Here is a 12520-nt window from a genome sequence, read left to right as displayed (position 1 = left end):
AGTCAAAAAACAGATTGAATGGACAAAATAGTCGACTTTGAGCCCTAATGATTCCTTTTGTAGCATCTTTACAAGGTAGCTAGCTCTGTTAATACCAACAGCCTTATGTTTCATCCATTCCACTGTAAGAGGGAAGCTAGTTCCTGGAAATTAGGTTTTCTGGTGCCTTTATTTCTGGTACAGAATGTCTAAGAGTGGAGAGATCTGAAAAGAAACAGACAAATAAATACAGGATAAGACTAGGAAGAAACATCTCCCAAAACAGAAGCATACTTGAGCATCCAAACTGCCAATTAACAGTACATAGCCAACAAGAAACATGTATGGAAAAATGCAGAGATGTGTGGGGATTTAAGAGGCTACATTGCAACTAAGCTTTATACACACAGAATTTCAAGGTATTTAGGCTCCTAAATCCTACCTAGGAACATAAATTCCCACTCAGTTCTACAGGAAACAAGCCACCTTCCCATCTCTTATGATTCAGGTTCAAGGACTGCTACCATGAGCCATCAGTGTATGCGCCTCTCATGTGCCTGTCTCACTGTATTAGGCAACCAGAAGAACATTACGAAGGAACTCTTGATGCACCAGTGACTCAGAACAAAACTCTCACTCTACCATAAATACATTTAATGTCCTGCACATAGGACTGTTTAATGAGACTCAGTAAAAGCTTTAGAGGAGCAGTTGCAGAGTGGAAATGCAGAGCATGGGGGAAGGGAAGTTGCAGGCAATTGCTTATTGTGAACTTACCTACAGGTTCAGAGATTTCCTCTGTAAAGCTGCCAGCCTTTCTTCACACGCAATTATGATGTACCATTTGTATTGCTGGGGAACCTACTAGCCCAGGTTATGGATCAGTCCCTACACAGATGCAAAGAAAAAAAGAATATGATTTCACATCTGATGAAAGTCATGTAACCCAAATATTAGCCATAACAAATTTTGTAAAAAATTTTATTGGTTTAGAATAAAGCTAGTTACTGTCATCCATAGTAAAATTATCATGAAAACACTCTTCATATTACATTTGAACAGGCTTAGAAAGGAGAAATATACACTGAATTACAGGGAGAAATACAGATTATTACAGTATTACATATACTCTAGATAGACAGAAGAAACATCTTCTTTGCAAGCAGCGGGGGTTTTATAAATAGCCAGATAAAATGTATTTTATGTAAGTGACTTACGAAAACTGAACACACGGGAACCACTCCAGTGACTACAGTCTTGGAGAGCTTTCTATTATAAACATGAGAATATCTTTGGATATCATTTATAACACATATTCTCCAGTAATAATTTACCCTTCCACTCTTATAAAGGTACCTCACTGTTACCATGAAAAAAATCAAAACAACTTAAGAGAGAGCAACAAAGGAAATTTGCATCTTTCAGGCAACCTGACACTAATATCTTCCTAGGATAAAGTATATTTTAATGAAGATATTGTCAGCAATACATGTGTTCATGCTTTTTTTTTTCCTTCACACTTGGATTTTACTTCATTTATGTCATTATCTACCTTGCAAGTTTAAGAAATGCATCATTTATTCATGACCTCTCTTTCAGAACTCCTCAGTTACGCAGATGACCAGGTTAAAGAAAAATCAAATGGTTTATCTGAGAACAGTTTGTGTCAAAATAAACCGTGTATGTTGTACTTCTGCTACCTGAAGTCATAATTAAAAAAACCCAACCCAAAAAACAATGCTTGTTTTACCTTTTTTTCAGAATAAACTCTCATAATTAAACTTTCCACTTTTCCAAGTAGCTGACTGTGTATTCCTGCACAGCAGGAGGTTTTCTCCACAGACATATTGACTTGGACAATAAACAAAGCAAAAATCCCTGACTGGAGTTTACAGCTAAATTTAACCATGCATATTGTTAATAAAATTTGCATATATGTCTTTCAACATTAAGAAAAAATAAAAGTTGAAATTCAATGAATTTGGGCACTGTGCTGCTTTGCAAGAAAAAAAAATGAGATTTAAGCTGTAATTTCCATATTTATTGAGGCTGTATGTCAAAGGAAATCTGTGCGAAAAAATTCTGGTGCTGCCTTGATGAGATTTGAAAGATGACAGCATATTAATAGTAAAGGAGCTTCTCCTTAGCAAAGATGGCTTAAATAGTACCTATAAAACACTGATGAAGGGCCACCCAATTCTAGAAACCATTTCTAGCATCTCTGATCTTTCTATCCTTAAACGACAAAATAAGTAAAAGCAGTTAACATGTTTTGAAAAAATATCACCCACTATTTCCCCTCATTGTCAACTTTCTCCATGAAACCTTAACAGATCAGTTCAGCATTAGCTTCTTACAATTAAAGGTGGCAGAAACTTTCATTCATTGATTTTTTTGTCACAACACTGCATCAGCGCTAATCCTCCAATGACAAGAGCCATCAGTAGCAAACATTAACCTTCTATTCTTTATTTTTGTGTCTCTTTTCACAGCATCTTGGACACTTGGATGTCTTAGGAATTTGATTTGAAGGAATTAGGATTTATAGTTCCTTTAAAACTAAGTTACTTTACCTGGGTCTGCCTATTCACAAAAAAAGTAGACAATGGAATGCAGTTCTGCAAGCATAAAATCTTTTAGATGAGCACAAATACTTCCACACTAAAGAGAGAAAATTATACTCCTTTGAGGTAACTCTCCAGCATAAAAATTGAATGTTCCAGGGATTATGCTGTTGTTTGGGTGGTTTGGGCTTTTTTTGTTTATTATTATTATTGTTGTTGTTGTTGTTGTTATTATTATTATTGGTATTGCTGTTTGGGGTTTTTTTAACTGAAACAGTGAATTTTTATCAGTAAAGCACTCATTAAACTATGAAAATGTTCATCATAACACAGTGTACTTTATGGCTTTCAATACTTGCACTTGCTCTGGGCAGGATTTCAAGGGTGCCTGTAACCCATGGTTAAATCTTTAGTGTTTGACTGCTCCTCAACTAGAGGACAGAGAAGGAAGAAACGCCACTCCGGTAAAAGTGAGGAGCTGGGTCATCACTTTAAGACATTACCCACAGTTGACTGTGCAGATAAGTGGCCCAGTCATTCCTTTCTCAAGTTTCAGGTGAAACAAACACAACTATTAACACTGAAACTACAAGATTTGTAACACCCCAGTGAGACGCACAGATCAGCTCACACCTCTCAAATCACTTCTAGCACACACAGTAGGCCAGGGCGAGGCATCTCTGAATCCTGCGCCCGAATTCTTCCTGCAAATATCGCTGCATCTCTTTTCGCAAGACATGCTGTGAGAGAAGTGCACTACAACCACCACTTCTAGGATTCAGACTGTGGCTATAAACAAGCAAGGTCTAACTGAGAATCTGTAAAACAGTATGGTACCCTACTAAGTACCCTCTTGGGAGATTCTGGTGTCACAACATTACATCAGATTTTTTTTTTTCCAAAATGTTTCATTCAGTTATTGTGCAACAGAGGTAGCTGAGGAAGGGGAGGAGTAATTTTATTCTGCAAAAGTGCAAAGAAAACTAGGTGCAGTGACACAGAGAAAGTCACCAATGTCTTATCTTTATTCTGGTCCAATCACAGGAAACCAAAAAGTTACAAGAATCTTCGACTTTTAGTAAGGTGATCAGCTTCAGTAAGGTGCTGAAAGTTCACTCGAATGTGTTCACGACATTGAAGTCAGTGGAAGTCAAGGACCACAATTCTCCAAATACAAATTGATGAGCAGGAAACCAAGCCAGTTGTTAAACGTTCCAGAATCAGGCACTGAAATTAATGAGTTAAAGATTAATTCACTCATAGACTGTGTGTACATGGTCACCTCATGGGGCCATCACCAGGAAGACAAGAGATCTTCTTAGAAGAACTGGCTCTACCAGAGGCTAATTAACAGATATGCTGACTGTAAATAAAAGCAGGAGGTGGTAAACAGAAAAGAATAGGAAGTTTGATGGGGCTCCCAACGGATGCTGTGTGTCAATAAACGTCAGTTGAAACTTAGATGCTGCTTTTGTGCTCTCTTAAGGAAATCATTATAATCACATTATTCTGTAACACAGCCTAGCCTCATCTCCATGCATCATACTAGAGAAGATATTTTTGATCAACTCGACATTTGTTAATTACAAAACCAAGCATATTGAAGCTGTTTTGTTTTACATACAGAATGAAGCAGCTTATTCAAAAGTGAAAATTATTATATCCAGATTTACTACCCATAAAACTAACAATTATTTCTTATTTCCCAAACCAAACTAGTGACTCCTGTAAAAGTATGGTTTGTTTCAAAAATGCCAGCACAAGAGCTGTACAAAACAGACATGAGACTGATATACACAGCAACAATTAGACTTTTAAAGCACAGAAACACTTTTCCAGTTTATGCTCATCATTTCCTAAAACTGTAGAAGATCTATGTCTTAACTCTGGGTTTTGGCACGAGATTCTTTATGTGTTTTTTACCATAGCATTTTCCTTCCCTGAATCCCAAATTTTCTGCCAATAAAAATATAAATACTTCTAAGAAAAAGAGTTTTAATAGTACCAAATACTGAAAAGATGATGATTCATTGTCCATTCGCTGCCCTACACTCCCAAAAGTTAACTCCCACTGCAAGTTGGATTTTGTTTGTTGTTTCCTAATCCCCTCTCCCATTTAAAGACTTGATTTGACAAACCTTTTCTCAAGCAAGCAGACACTTTAAGCAGGATCACTGACAGAAGGATAGACTATTTTGCATGAAAAAGTTTTGCAGGATGTAATCTTCTCTTTCCCTTGAAGTTAAAGTAATTACTACCTACTCCCACAATGAAAGAAATTTAATAGTGGCAGTACAATTACTTGTGAACACATGTTTATTTTGCACCCAATTAGTCCCCTCAATTCTTTCAGTTTCAAGAGTGGACAGATTTGGCAATTCTATTTGCTTCTCACTCCTTCAAATTATCATAAAAATTTTAACTAAATTATGTGAAAGAGGTTGCACTATTCTGCTATTCTTGATACACTTTAGAGACAGGATTACAATATCTCCTTTCACTTCACAAAATTTCTAAATTAATTTTAAAAAAATTTATATATTTTTACTACATTTGTAGGAAAACACGATTTTTATTTTTTTTTTTTTGCTAATTTTTCCAACTCATGAATTCTAAAGTACTAAAATTTCTTCCTTGGACAATGATTATTTGAAATAACACAAATTAAATGTGTAGCACTATACTTCCAAAAGCATTTAGATTCCATACATGAGCAGCTGTAAAGCAGTGCCATAGGAGCTCACTCTTATGCTTCAATATTGTGCTTTCCTTTCTTCGTTGTCTTTCCTGCCACAGTTTGGGTTCCAGTATGATGAATCTCTTTCTCAACAAAAACTATTTCTTCCTTTCAAACATTTATCAGGCTATTACATTTTCATGCAAATATTTATTTTAAATAATTCTAAGATAATGAAAGGAAGCTTTTATTATAAAAGGACATTTCTAGTACTGGCAATGTACTATAATAAAATTCTGCTGACAGAAAACTGAATAAAAGGTGTCTATCATGTCAGGAAAAGAAATAAAAGAGACACCATATAGTTTGGTCAATATAACTCTCAAGTAAACTTAAGCACACAGGAGTATAACTAAATATATACACTTTCAGGAAATCATAAAAAATCTGAAGAGTTTATTAAAATATAGAAAAAATTAGCTGCTGTCTTACAAAACTAGGCATATGCTCATTTACAGATTTCATCATTAATGTCTGCAAAGACTGAAAAAGCATAGTATTGTTCAGCAGTCATGAAGCAAACTACAATAAACTGCCATGAAAACAAAGTTAAAAATATTTGGAAAGATGTTTCTGTAAGTGTTAACATGTAAAACAAGCAATAAAGAATAACAACTTTTGCTTAAGAAACACCACATGTTGCAGTTCGTGATAGATTCTGGCTAAAAGCTGCATTCTAACACTGAGCTAATGACAGAACATAACACCTACTGAAACTAATGTAGGTCATATTAAGAATTTTCCTCCCTGATTTTTTTTTTATTTGCTTTGTTTTGCCTTTTTGTTATAATACAAGGTACAGTGAACTCTATAGAAGTATCAACTTATGTTCTACCCACCAACTAAAAGGTTCACAGTTGTATTTGATACATAGTTGTAGCAAATTCTTCTGAATTTGCTGAAGAAGCAACAAAAGAGAAATGGAAGCTGCAAAAGAAAATTAAAAAATCAGCAAAAAGCTCAAGACCCCAGAATCACAATCTATTCAGCCAAAATTCTCTATCCCTATGTGCACATTTTTGTGACTGGCTTACAGTTTTGTTGGAGAAAAGAATCTCATTTCTGATAAATTTTGCTGAAGTCCAGACTGCCAAAGCCCACACTTACTCATTCATTGATGTTCTTCTCCTTACCCAAGGATGGCTATGACAATTCAGATCAAAGGTCCATTTAGCTCAGTATCCTGCTTCCAAAAGCAGCCTCAAGTCAGACTCAAGAGAAGAGAGCATGAGTAAAGAAATCAAATACAGTATTTTCCCAGAATAACTCCCTATCCCTTAAATTATATTCCCATCAGGAATTCCTGAGACTGATGTGATTTATCTATTTATCTTGCCCAATGGGTCTTCTCTTTCAAACACTTAGCCAATTATCCCTTAAACTTACATATACTTTTACATCCACAACATGCCAAAGCAAGGATACCCTGGGCAAAGACACTAGGAACTGTATTGCAGTGATACTGTTTTCTGCACAGTCAGTGTTCAGTGGATATGGTACTCACATTTGTTTATTAAAACCAAGCCAAAAAAAAAAAAAAGGCAAGATTGATGCACCTCTTGAAAGAAACTGAGTTTTCATACACCCCAGGAAGTTGTCCTGTGGGAATTAGCATTCTGAGCACAGTAAAATACTGCAATATCAAGAATTATAACAAGGTTGAATATAGCTTAAAAAGCAAGCAGATGTCATGAGTGAAAAAAACAGACACCTTAACAAAAGCAACAAAAACACTCTAGAAGCCTCTCTCAGTCCAACAACCGAATTTTGATCCAAGGAGGTTAAATATAAGGCTGCCTGAAAATCGTCCACTGCATCTATTTTTTATGGGAAACGAGGCTTTGAGCTAAACACTTTTTGGTTGAATTGTTTGGGGGGTTTTGGCATGTCTAGATATGTGATTCTGCAAATATACTTTTCTTACCCAAAAGCCAAACTTACCAACTGAAATATTTTATTGAAAACATACAATATTATTAAGAAATGCTACTGTGGCATTTCCTTGTATCTCCAGCTTACCTGATTTATGTGGCAGATCTCTATCAACAAGACTTATCATTTAAATGAGAATTCTGATAATAGATTACTTTGAGGGATTCCCTACTTTCCAGCACTCCCTTCAAAGACGAAAGATCATGGCACAGTGTCAAAGGTGGTAGGCAGCCTCAGCCTTGCAGAACAGGGCCAGCAGGCATTCGAGCTGTAATATCAGATGAGGACTAGAGTAACATTTTTCAAATCAAGAAGTTTTAGTTTTCAGACAAAACTTCCCAGTCCTCTAAATTCTGTCAAAGCATGTAGTGTTTCCTGGAAAATTAGGACCAAAAAAAAAAAAAAAAAAAAAAAAAAAAAAAAAAAAAAAAAAAAAAAAAAAAAAAAAAAAAAAAAAAAAAAGGAAAGAAAAAAGCTCTGTATTTTTTGTCAAAAATTCATGCTGGAAATTTCATGGGTCAAGCAAGGTCTTTCTTGCTAATTAACCTGCAGATTCAAACCTAGCAGCTGGACCCATGCATCTACAAACCAGAAAAACTTTAAACAGCAGTAAAATGTTTCAAGTTTTCCATTCCAGTTCTGTTAGCAGGACTGTTCAAAAGCCAAGGAGCTAAAACCAAAATAAACCGAACAGGGCTCATTAGATGTGATGACTTAATGTATGAGCTCTAACTTACAAAAGACCAATAGGCCTACCTTACAAAACCAAAGGATGAAGGTAAGATTCAGACAATGCCTACACTTACTAGGTAAGAAATCTGCAATACAAAAATGTGCATAGCAAAATTGGCAAAGTGGCAAGAAAATAAGGTACTCCATTTATTATTCCTTTTCAGGGCTCTTTAATTCAGTGAATTAAACCAGGAGGAATAAATCAGATAAGGATCAATAAAATACAATAAAAAAGTGAGAGTAACAGCTATCTCAATATGGTTCTTATGGTGATAAGAGCCTTTTCTTGGAACCACACAATCTACTTCTTCCTTCCTTCTTGGAACCCAGCAATCTACTGGAAGAACTGAAAGCCTTTCATCCAAAACCAGGCCCTGATCAGACCAAGACAGAGAAACACTCAACTAATACTACCAGGGGAAATGTTACAACTAAATTTCTAGTATTTCTCTTCCCTTGCAGCTGTTTCCTGACATATAGTTGCCTCCCCACCCCCTCCCCCCACACCCCAACAGCAAAATAAATGTATAAAGAAAATAAAGACAAGAAATCAATCAAGACTGCATCTTTTGTAAAACTCGTGAACCCACAAAAGACAACTGCAAAAGATCTCTTACCAGTGGGGTACTATTTTCTTTTCCCTCACCATACACAGAGGACTATTCCTGCTGTCATTATGCCAACTAGGAACCAAGAAAATTCAAAGGAACTGGCAAAGGAATATCCTTATTTAAGAACTCAGTGGGTGAAATGAAAGGAAGAACATTTTGCTATTACAGAGAAATTCCTTTCAACACTTTTCTTTTCAATCACACCATTCTTTTACTAAAATAAAAATAGAGAAAGGTTTTTTAAGAGTTTCTGCTGAGACTAGGCACCAGAGAACTCCCTATATACAGTTCCAAACACCTGTCTAATGATGATTCCCCTGCACGGAGTTAACATCTTTGACTGTCTGATGGTATAAAGTGAAAAGTGCTAACACAACTTGTCATTCTCAAGGCACATTTATTCATTAAAATTAGTACAAGCCCGAGCCTGCTGTCCTTACTCATATTTGGAATCACCAACCATGTATGTTTTGTCCCAGCAAAATCAGCACAGCGAAGGATTAGTCAGGATCTAACTCTAGAGATAAAAAATTTGTTTAGAGTAAGTGAAATACAAAGAATAAATATTCTAAATGCGTGATGAAAGATATATTTGTTATTTCCACTTTAATTCCAGGGCAATAAGTAATTTCAGTAAGAATTCTTCAGTGTGATTTAATCATATCATAATATTTTAAAAAATACTGCTATGCATCCTTCAAAAGTTGGGATTGAAAACAGTGAAACTTGAAAAATCTCTACTTCAAATATATGCAAAACATTATTCCCTTACATTATAGTATTACTGACTTATGAGGTGCAAAAAGAAGCATCAGAATTTATGAACAACTTCATATCGTTCAAGGATCTAATTACACCTTTTCCTCTTCAAATCAGTTATACAAAGTCTTCTCAAACAAAGGTTTAGCTTTATCCATGTCTTTCAACACAAAGTGTCTTTTTTTCTTCAGTCCACTTCTTAGTCATAAGTGCATTTCTCATTTAATGTGCAGCACGTGAGAGGGCATACATGTAACCTAAGGTCTCCATATAGCTTATGCAAAAGTTCATAGGTCAAAGTGGACTACACTGCTTAATGTAGTCTCTGCACCAATCCAGATAGCCCAGATTAGCCTACTGCAAACAGGGCATCCCTAGCTCAAAGCCTTTCATATCTACTTTTGTGCCTTCTTCCACCAGGACAGGCTGGGATGGATTTCTTGCCAGGAGTCCCACAGCTCCTTGTGGTGTGGCAACTGAGCCATCCCAACTCTGATTTACTGTACGCGAGAGAGAACCCTGCACTATCTTCTCTCTTGTGGCTCCTGCTTACACCCTGCCAGCATCACTCCTCAGAGCTGGTAAGAGTCAAATGCACAACTCACCCACCTACTATCACTTAACCCAAACACAGATGCTGCAAAGTTAAGTAGATCAAGTTAATATATAGTCCTCTCTTAATTCCTCCAGTAGATCTGACATCAAAGATCAGACACCAGCATGCCATAACACCTTAAGGCCAGATGGGAGTTATTATTTGGCAGCTGCCCACCCCAGATGGCCACATCTCAGACAGGTAAGCCAGGTGGATATCTGCCAGAAGTTTTGCAGGGGTTTATACCCAGGTTGTTAAAATTGAGGCCTCCAAAACCAAAGACTGAACAAATGGACTTCCCAATCCACACTGGGAGTAACAATGGTGAATGTGCCATTCGAGCATTTAGGAGCACTAATGAGTTTTTGATGGAGCACGGAGAGAGAATTGCAAATATGACCACAGAAGTCATTGGCATGCCAGAGGCCTGGACGTGCTTTCACTTTTAGAAAAGAATGGTGCGTGTTTATACTCTCATATTAAACCTAGAGACCAGGCCTCTCCTTGCCAGCCTGAATTCACAAAACATTCCTGAGATTCAAGAGTGAATTAACATCCTAATGTTCTGGCAGTTGCCAGAAAGTAAATTCATGTTTACCTGGATAATCAGAGGAAGACATCACTACTCACTATGTCCATACATATCCATTAAGGTTAGCAATTTAACTGCATGATATTTTTCTTCTTCTTCAAATACAGTGACAATGATTCAGCAGACTGTTTAACTCAGGACAACTTGTCTTCAAAAGTCACATGGATTTATCACGTATGAAACATCACACCATGAGGTATTACAGTTTGTAGCACGGCTGAATGATAAATACAACTTGCTAAACAATGGGGGTAAAATTAAAAAATTATATTAAGGAAAAAGCCCTCAAGAAATGAAGCAGTTGCATTGAGAGAGCAAATACATCGCAGCCTGATCATCAACTGCATAGTGAGGGAGAACGTGGCTAAAGCCCTTCAATACAAGTTCATCTCTTATTGCCCTCACACTAAACTGCTGCTCCCACTGACTTCTTCACTTATTCTGCTGCTCGTGCTGCTTCTCTAGTGAAGCTCATGCATCCAAAGCAGCCTCAGGAAGAAGTCTAATCATGGTCTGCTCCAGTGCTTTCAGCAGAAAATCCTCCAGCCACATTCAGGGCCGCAGCCTGCAGCTTCACTGCTGGAGCAATCCTCAGACCACAGCACTGATCAATCATTTTACATTGTCCTTTATGGTAAAGGGACAGCAAAGTCCTCTTCCAGCAGTTTCTCCTCCTCCTCCTCTATCTGTCACCTACTCACCGCACTCCAGCAGTTGCTATTGCAGCAAATTGTATTCAGCCTATTTTCTTTTTCCCTGAAGTCTCTCTCATATCTCACTGACCAACAGCAGCATCATGGTACTGTGCCCATCCATGATCAAATCTGACATTCCTGAAAAGGTATAAGCAGCACTTTGTTCTTGTCTACAGGAAGTTCTCAAGAATCACAATAAAAATACAGGCTGACTCAGAAGACACGAGTGGCTTTTTTTGTGACAGGAAAAATATCTACCAATGTATAAGATATATATGCACATTGTACTTTCCCATCCCTGTTTCTCTTCAGTTCCACAGTGCTGGATTTTTTTGTCATAGTTTCTGCTTTGCAGACTTGCGGAAGTACAAATCAATTAGTTCCTTCCCATACTTGGATGGCCCATTATGTTGATCAGATCCTGACTGCATGTGGCATGTCAGAGAAAAGGATGGATTGGAAAAAAACACAGTTTCTCTTACTTTTTAATGGTACGTTTTATTGGTACTTTTTTAGGGCAAAGCTGAACACAGTGAGATGCAACAACTCCTCCAGAAGTTCCACAGTTTCTAGTTTCATGGTGTTGTTCAGTGTATTGTCCATGCAAAATCCCCCATGTCTTGTAGCTAACCAGCATTTGCGTAGAGAGTCTCTGGATAAAGCTCTGTGGCCTGTGATAGGAAGGAGATCAGCCCAGCCAGCCCTTCTGGGTTTAATCCATGAAATTACTGCCTTCAGTCAAGGTTTCATTTTAACAAGATTATTTGAACAATTTCCATGGACCAAGTTCTTCTTTTCAAACATTTTTACAAAAGCACCATTCCGTGACCTCTCCAATGCAGACAATGCCACACTAAAATTTACTGGAGAACATTTGTTGGGAATTAAAGGGCAATTTTTAACTTTATAAATTAAACATCTGTATTTTTACATTAACAAACTAGCATGTTAAATCCAAGATTTTATGTGGAATTTTTATTTCCAGTTAATAAAAAATCAGGAGCTAATTTATTTATTTTAAACTAAAATGTCCTGTAGTTACCATTACCTGGTTTGGTGGGATCCCCATAATCCCAAATGCAAAGCCTCAAATCCCCCAAAAATTAAGCTTATGTTAGAAGGATCAGTGACAAACCTAAACGTTTGGATAAAAGAGGCATGAATATCTGTGGCAACAAAGACTTGTAGTGGCAAAGACTAGTCACAAAGTGACTAGATTTGACAACAAGTCAAATCTATAAGTTTGTAAAAAGTTGTAGTATCTGTAACACTTTTGCCAGCTTTATATTTCTGCATGATTTGATGACTGGATATCTGTTTTGAA

The 12520-nt window shown here is 36.8% G+C and overlaps 1 long non-coding RNA gene across 1 annotated transcript in view; it reads right to left on the bottom strand.

Moving 5' to 3' along the window:
• LOC114062941 overlaps window positions 1-2689 on the bottom strand; it is a 32145-nt gene extending 29456 nt beyond the window's left edge. The window contains exon 1 of the long non-coding RNA XR_003572476.1: window positions 757-2689. This is a non-coding gene — a long non-coding RNA (uncharacterized LOC114062941). The remainder of the gene's footprint in view (window positions 1-756) is intronic.
• Between the last annotated feature and the right edge of the window lie 9831 nt (window positions 2690-12520).

Source organism: Empidonax traillii, unplaced genomic scaffold, assembly GCF_003031625.1.
Source record: "Empidonax traillii isolate 1590-97213 ecotype Southwest subspecies unplaced genomic scaffold, ASM303162v1 scaffold446:size905785, whole genome shotgun sequence".
Classification (NCBI taxonomy): Eukaryota; Metazoa; Chordata; class Aves; order Passeriformes; family Tyrannidae; genus Empidonax; species Empidonax traillii.
The sequence above is the reverse complement of the archived record's forward strand: the minus strand, read 5'-3'. Positions and strand labels throughout refer to the sequence as shown.